Raw genomic sequence first — 6,000 nt, 5'->3', positions numbered from 1 at the left:
GGGAGGGGAGAAATGGCATGGAGCGGGGGATGGGGGTGGGAAGTGTTTGAGGTGAGGTGCAGATTTAAGCATCAAAATATAATGATGAAACTCCTCTAGTGGCAGTGTATCCAAGGACTAATAGGTTACGACAAGGACGATTAAATCTGAGGGCATTGACAAGGTGGAGTGTTTTGCCTGCCAACTAGCCACTCAGCTTTTGGGAGTTTGGAATTAAGCTTGGGTAGGAGAAAGAAAGAAAGATTTGGCTGCTCTCCAGTTACAAATAAAATATGTTGACGTAATAAGGCCAATGTAAATATTGTCTTAATTTTAAAAGAGGCTAAAATATGCAGTTCCTTCTGTGAAGTGAGGATTTTCCACTGAGCTCAAAGGCATTCCTGGGGCAGGGGATTAATGGGGAGAACATTAGGTATGTCTGAAAGGTTGTCTGGGGTGGATATCATTCACTACCCTGTTCTCAGGGGAGCTGAAAGCACTTGACAGTGTTTGCTTCCAGCTACAAGCACATCCTCTGTGCCCTGGTCGTCACATTCACGCCTCATCATTATTTTTGCAGAAGAGTTATAGAATAGGACAGAGTTCCCAAAGAGTTCCTTTATTTAATTTAAAAACCAGACTCTACCTACTGTTTGAAATGTACTCAAGCAAGTCCAGTTCATAGATTTGGATGCTTGTTGCTTCCACTACTGAACTGTTTTAGCAACTACGAGATACCTGTGAATTCCATAGAAGTCGATCCTTCAAGTAGATGTGCCCATTGTGTCTAGGCCAGTGTGTATCATGGTACTCATGGGGGCCCTTGTCCTGGGCTTGAGTGTTTGCCTCCACTCCAGCTATCTGGAACCATCTCGTAGACACCCAGAAGCTGTTTCTAGCTACTTTGTTGTCTTCATAAATGGTTCTTATGATTACAGAGTCTGCAGTGCCCAGCCTCAAGACAATGTGTTTTCTGGAGATAAATGGTTAAGGTCATAGACTCTGGGGAGTGGGGTGGTAGATGAGGTTAAACGGGATCAAATATATGGTGATGGAAGGAGAACGGACTCTGGGTGGTGAACACACAATGTGATATATAGATGATGTCTTACAGGATTGGACACCTGAAACCTATGTAACTTTACTAACCATTGTCATCCCAATAAACTTTAATAAAAAAAAATCATAAACTCTGGAGGCAGACAGAACTGCATTTAAATCTCAGCTCCTCAGTTTACTTGCCATGTGGCCTTGGACAAATTATATAACCTTTTAAAGCCCCAGTTTCTTCTTTTGTAAAAGGCTGGCGATGCCAATAATCCTTGCCTCATAGAGATATTTTGTAGATTAAATGAAATTAGAACAGGTATTATTATTTTTAATTTGCTCCTGCTCTTCAACGTCTTCTTAGACTTGATTGGAGCAGTAATCATGATGGCTATCTATGATTTATTGCCATGTGCCAGTCACTGGGCTAAATATTTTATCTACGTTATCTGTCAACATCTTGACAAAAGTGTTAGGAGGAGACCATTACAGCGGAAACAGGGTTAGAGAGGTTAATCAACTTTCTCAAGGTCATATAATAAAACCAAGCGGCAGAGCTGGGGTCTGAACTCCGAGGTTGGTGTTCTTTTCACCAAGCCATGCTGATGATCACGTGTCCTGATGTGAGTCATTACCTCTGAAGATGCATATGGATTGGAAGGTTCATTATTTCCCTCTTGGAGTCACGAGGGACAGCTGTCTTTTCCTCTAGAGAAAAATGGACACCTGCTATTGAACAGCAAACTCAGGTGGAAGCCCATCTGCCCAAAATGTTCCGTATGGAGCAATTGCCTTTCAAGATGCTCACAATTCTCAGTACGAGACACACACGGTTGTGTCAGAGATGCATGCACCCATGTCTAGGACCCTACAACTATTAGCTCCTGGAGTCAATGGGAGGAGCCTGCAGAGTCCCCCAAGAGAAGCCAGTGATTGGGTCAAGCTCATTAGTGCTCCGTCATTTGAAATGAGATTCTGGCCTTAAGTCGAGTGCACTTATTTTGGGATTTGTTTTTAGTTTGCCACTGTATTTTAGTGCTAGGATAAAGTTTTCTAAACCATTTGAGAGAAAGTGGCATATATCCTGGCCCTTTCCCCTAAAATACTCCAGCATGTATTTTATATAAGTTAAAATATGCTTACATAACTATAGTACAGTTACCAACTTCAGATAACATAATATTGATCTACCATCCATATTCCAATTTTGTCTTTGGACTCTATAGAGTCCTTTATAGCATTTCCCTCCCCAGTACAGGATCCAGTCTATAATCAGACATTGCATTTAGTTGTCATATCTCTTAGCCTCCTTTGATCTAAAACATTTCCACAGCCTTTCTTTTTCTTTTATGACATTGATGTTTTTGAAGAATACGTTTCCCTCTTTTGTGTGTGTGTGTGTGTGTGTGTGTGTGTGTGTGTGTGTGTGTGTGTGTGTGTTTTAAATAGAATATTTCTCATTTTAGGTTTGTCTTAGGTTCCTTGATGGTTAGGTTCATTCCACTGAAGTATTACATAAGTGATGTTTGTTCCTTTCTAGGAATTACACCTGGAGGCACATGATGTCTGTCTGTACATGATGTCACCTAGTCAAGGTGTTGTCTTATTTTTACATGGTATGGTTTCCATTTTCCCCTTATAATTAATATGCAAATGTGGGGAGAAACTTAAAGACATGCAAATATTCTGCTCTTCATCAACTCTTCCTGGATTTAGCATCCATTGATGAGTCTTGTTAGAATCAGTCTTTGTTATCATGGTTACAAATTGATGATTTTCCAGCTCTAGCATTTTCTCCACATTTACCAATCTACCCTCAGCATTCTACTATAAACAAGAGTCCTCCCTTCACATCCATATCTACCTATCTATTATCTATCTATCTATCTATCATCTATCTATCTATCTATCTATCTATCTATCTATCTATCTATCTATCTATCATCACTGGTATAGACCCATAGATTCTTATTTCCCCAAAGATCTATAATTCATAATTGTCCTTAGTTGTTTTGGTGCCCAAATTGTATTTTTCCAATTTGACCAGTGGGAGCCCCTTCAGCTGACTTATGTGTCTTTGTGACATGCCCTGCTATATTTTTGAGTCCCTCCTTAATTTTCTGCCACAAAAATGATGCTCTTAGCTCATCTTGTAACAACCCTGCTCCAGCACTAGAATCAGCCTCCAAGGGCTCCTGTTTCTATTTAGTAAGGAACGGTATTAGAGACCAAGACTGGGCACTAGGTATGATCCTTGCTACCTGGGTGTCTTTGCTTATAGCTCTTTTCTGTGAACAGAGCTAGGCAATATATCTGTACATATATACGTCTGTACACATGCACACACATACTTGCACATGTATATACATATATGCATTTTAGAAAAATTTGGTCCATATCAATACGTCCAATTTAATCCATCCCATAGGGTTCATTTTGCCTTCCCCTCTTCATTATTTGTATGTCCCTTCTTCCCCATTGAGAACTCTGGCTCTCAAAAATATCAAGACATTTACTCACTTGTTCAATTCTGTAGTACATCTAAAATAGGTTTAGAATTGCTTTGTCCATACCTCTACAAAAACAAGCTCACTAAAAAGATTTTAGGATTTGTTTGATGTTCTCTCTCCACCTTGACCAAGACTGAGAAATATTTATAGTCCAATACTCTGTAAATTATTTGGATTAGTTGGCTGTCTTTTTTCCTCTTCAGTGTTATGTTATTCATTTAAAGTGCTGATAAGCTCATTATTTAGTTTGTTTTCAGTTTTATTTCCCACATCCCAATACCATTGATTTAATTTTAATTTTTGATCATGTAGAACATGATTCAAATGTGGTCAGTAGGAGCCCCCTTTTTCCCAAAAGTCAACACTGTACAAAAAGGTACACTCAGAGAAGTGTCACTCCATTCTGTCTTCCTTCTACCTTATCCTCCAACACCCCATTTCTTGGAGAGAACTAACTTTACTGTTTTCTGTTTAACCTGAGTTTCTTTTTTGACAGTTAAGTAGATATATGTATGGGTTTGTTTGTTTGTTTTATTGGGAATAGTGTGTTTTTCCAGGACCCATCAGCTCTAAGTCAAGTAGTTATTTTGATCTAGTTGTGGAGGGCGCAGCTCAGTGGTCCATGTGGGGATCAAACCGTCAAACTTGGTGTTATGAGCACTGCGCTCTAACCAACTGAGGTAACCGGCCGCCTCTATGTATGTTTTCTTATTTCTCTTTCTCACACAAAAGGTAGCATGCTACATATGCTCTTTTGTAATTTGGTTTTTTTAACTCTTAGAAATCATTCCATATCAATTCATAAAGATCTTCCTCTTTTTTTCTTTCCTGTTTACAACTACCAAGTGCTCCCTCATGAGTATTTATCATAGTTTATTTAACCAATCATCTATGCTTGGATATTTAGATAGTTGCTAATATTTTGCAGTTGCAAATAATGCTGCAGTGAATAACCTTGTGCAAATGTATGTTTTTGTATTATTGGAGTTGTATCTTTAGAGTTAATGCCCAGAAGTGAGATTGGCATGTCAAAGTATAAATGCAAATAAAGTTTGTTGGACATTGGCAAATTCCTCTCCTTATCGATTATAGTATTTTGCATTCCCAATGAGAATGCAATGTATGAGAATGCCTGTTTCCCCCACATCCTTGCCAACAGAGTTTAATTGTAAGCTTTTGAATTTTTGCCAACATGCTGGATGAGAAATGGTATCTCAGTGTTGTTTTAATTTGCATTTTCTTATTATGAGTGAAACTAAACATTTCTTATATGTTTAAGGTCCATTTTTATAACTTTTTTGATTTCTCTGTGAATGTCTTTAGCCCATTTATTAATAAGATTAAAATAAAATTTAACTTGTTTATTTGTCAGAAATAGCTTTTAATACAATTTACACTAACTAAAGGCAGAATTCCAAAGTACCTACTATGGATTCTGCCCACTAGGAATTCTCAGTCTATAAGATGAACACCAATCACAACAGATGTAAGCGTAAGCTCTGGACCCAGATTGGCTGCTTTCAAATGCCAGTCCTGCCATGTAGTAAGTTTTTTTAACCTCTTGGTGCCTCAGTTTCTACACCTGTAAGATGAGAATAACAATAGCATTTACTTCTTAGGGTTGCTGCAAGGATTAAATGACAACATAAATAAAGTACTTTGAACAGTGCCTAGAACAGTAAATAGTTCATAAATGTTAGCTGTTTTACAGTCAAGAAAACACTATCAATACATTACTCAATTTGATTGCATAAGAATCCTGTTATATAGTTGTAAAAAATGAGGCCTTTGAAGTTTGGAAACATTAGATGAATCAGTGGTAGAATAGAAAGTGTAACCCATTCTTTTATTTATTCATTCATTCATTCATATCCAGATATTTTTTTGAGGCTCTGTTATATACCAAGCACTGGTTTAGGTGCTGGAGACCAGCCCTGAACAAGACAGATCTTTGAGTTCCTGGATCTCACTTTTTTGTGGTAGAAGGGTTTGTGTGGGGCCTGGAAAGAGACAAAAAACAAGGAAACCAATTTTGTCTGTCTTGTTCATTATTTGTCTTTTCAGCACCCACAACAGTGTCAAAATTCATTTGTTAAATGAAAGAATGAAGGAATATATGAGACTTGATACAGAGTTGGACCCAAATCATGGACGGCCTCGTCAACTATTCTGAAGAGTTTGAACTTTATCCTGAGCAGAGGAATCACATGATCAGAGAAATCACATGATCATATTTGCATGTAAGAAAACTCAAGGTAGTGATTGTGTGCAGGACCCACAGGAGAAGGGAAAACAGCAGGGAAGTTGTTACCATGTCTAGCGGGAGATAATGGGACCTGAATCAAGAGGGAGGCCGAGGGGATAGGAAGGTGAGCTGGAGAGAGATTTAGAAGTCCGAATTGACTTCACTTGGGCTTACTGCGTGCAGAAGGAAGAAGAGGGAAGCAGGAAGTCTAATCACACT

This window comes from Hipposideros armiger, unplaced genomic scaffold (genome assembly GCF_001890085.2).
Source record: "Hipposideros armiger isolate ML-2016 unplaced genomic scaffold, ASM189008v1 scaffold_116, whole genome shotgun sequence".
Classification (NCBI taxonomy): domain Eukaryota; kingdom Metazoa; phylum Chordata; class Mammalia; order Chiroptera; family Hipposideridae; genus Hipposideros; species Hipposideros armiger.
The sequence above is the reverse complement of the archived record's forward strand: the minus strand, read 5'-3'. Positions refer to the sequence as shown.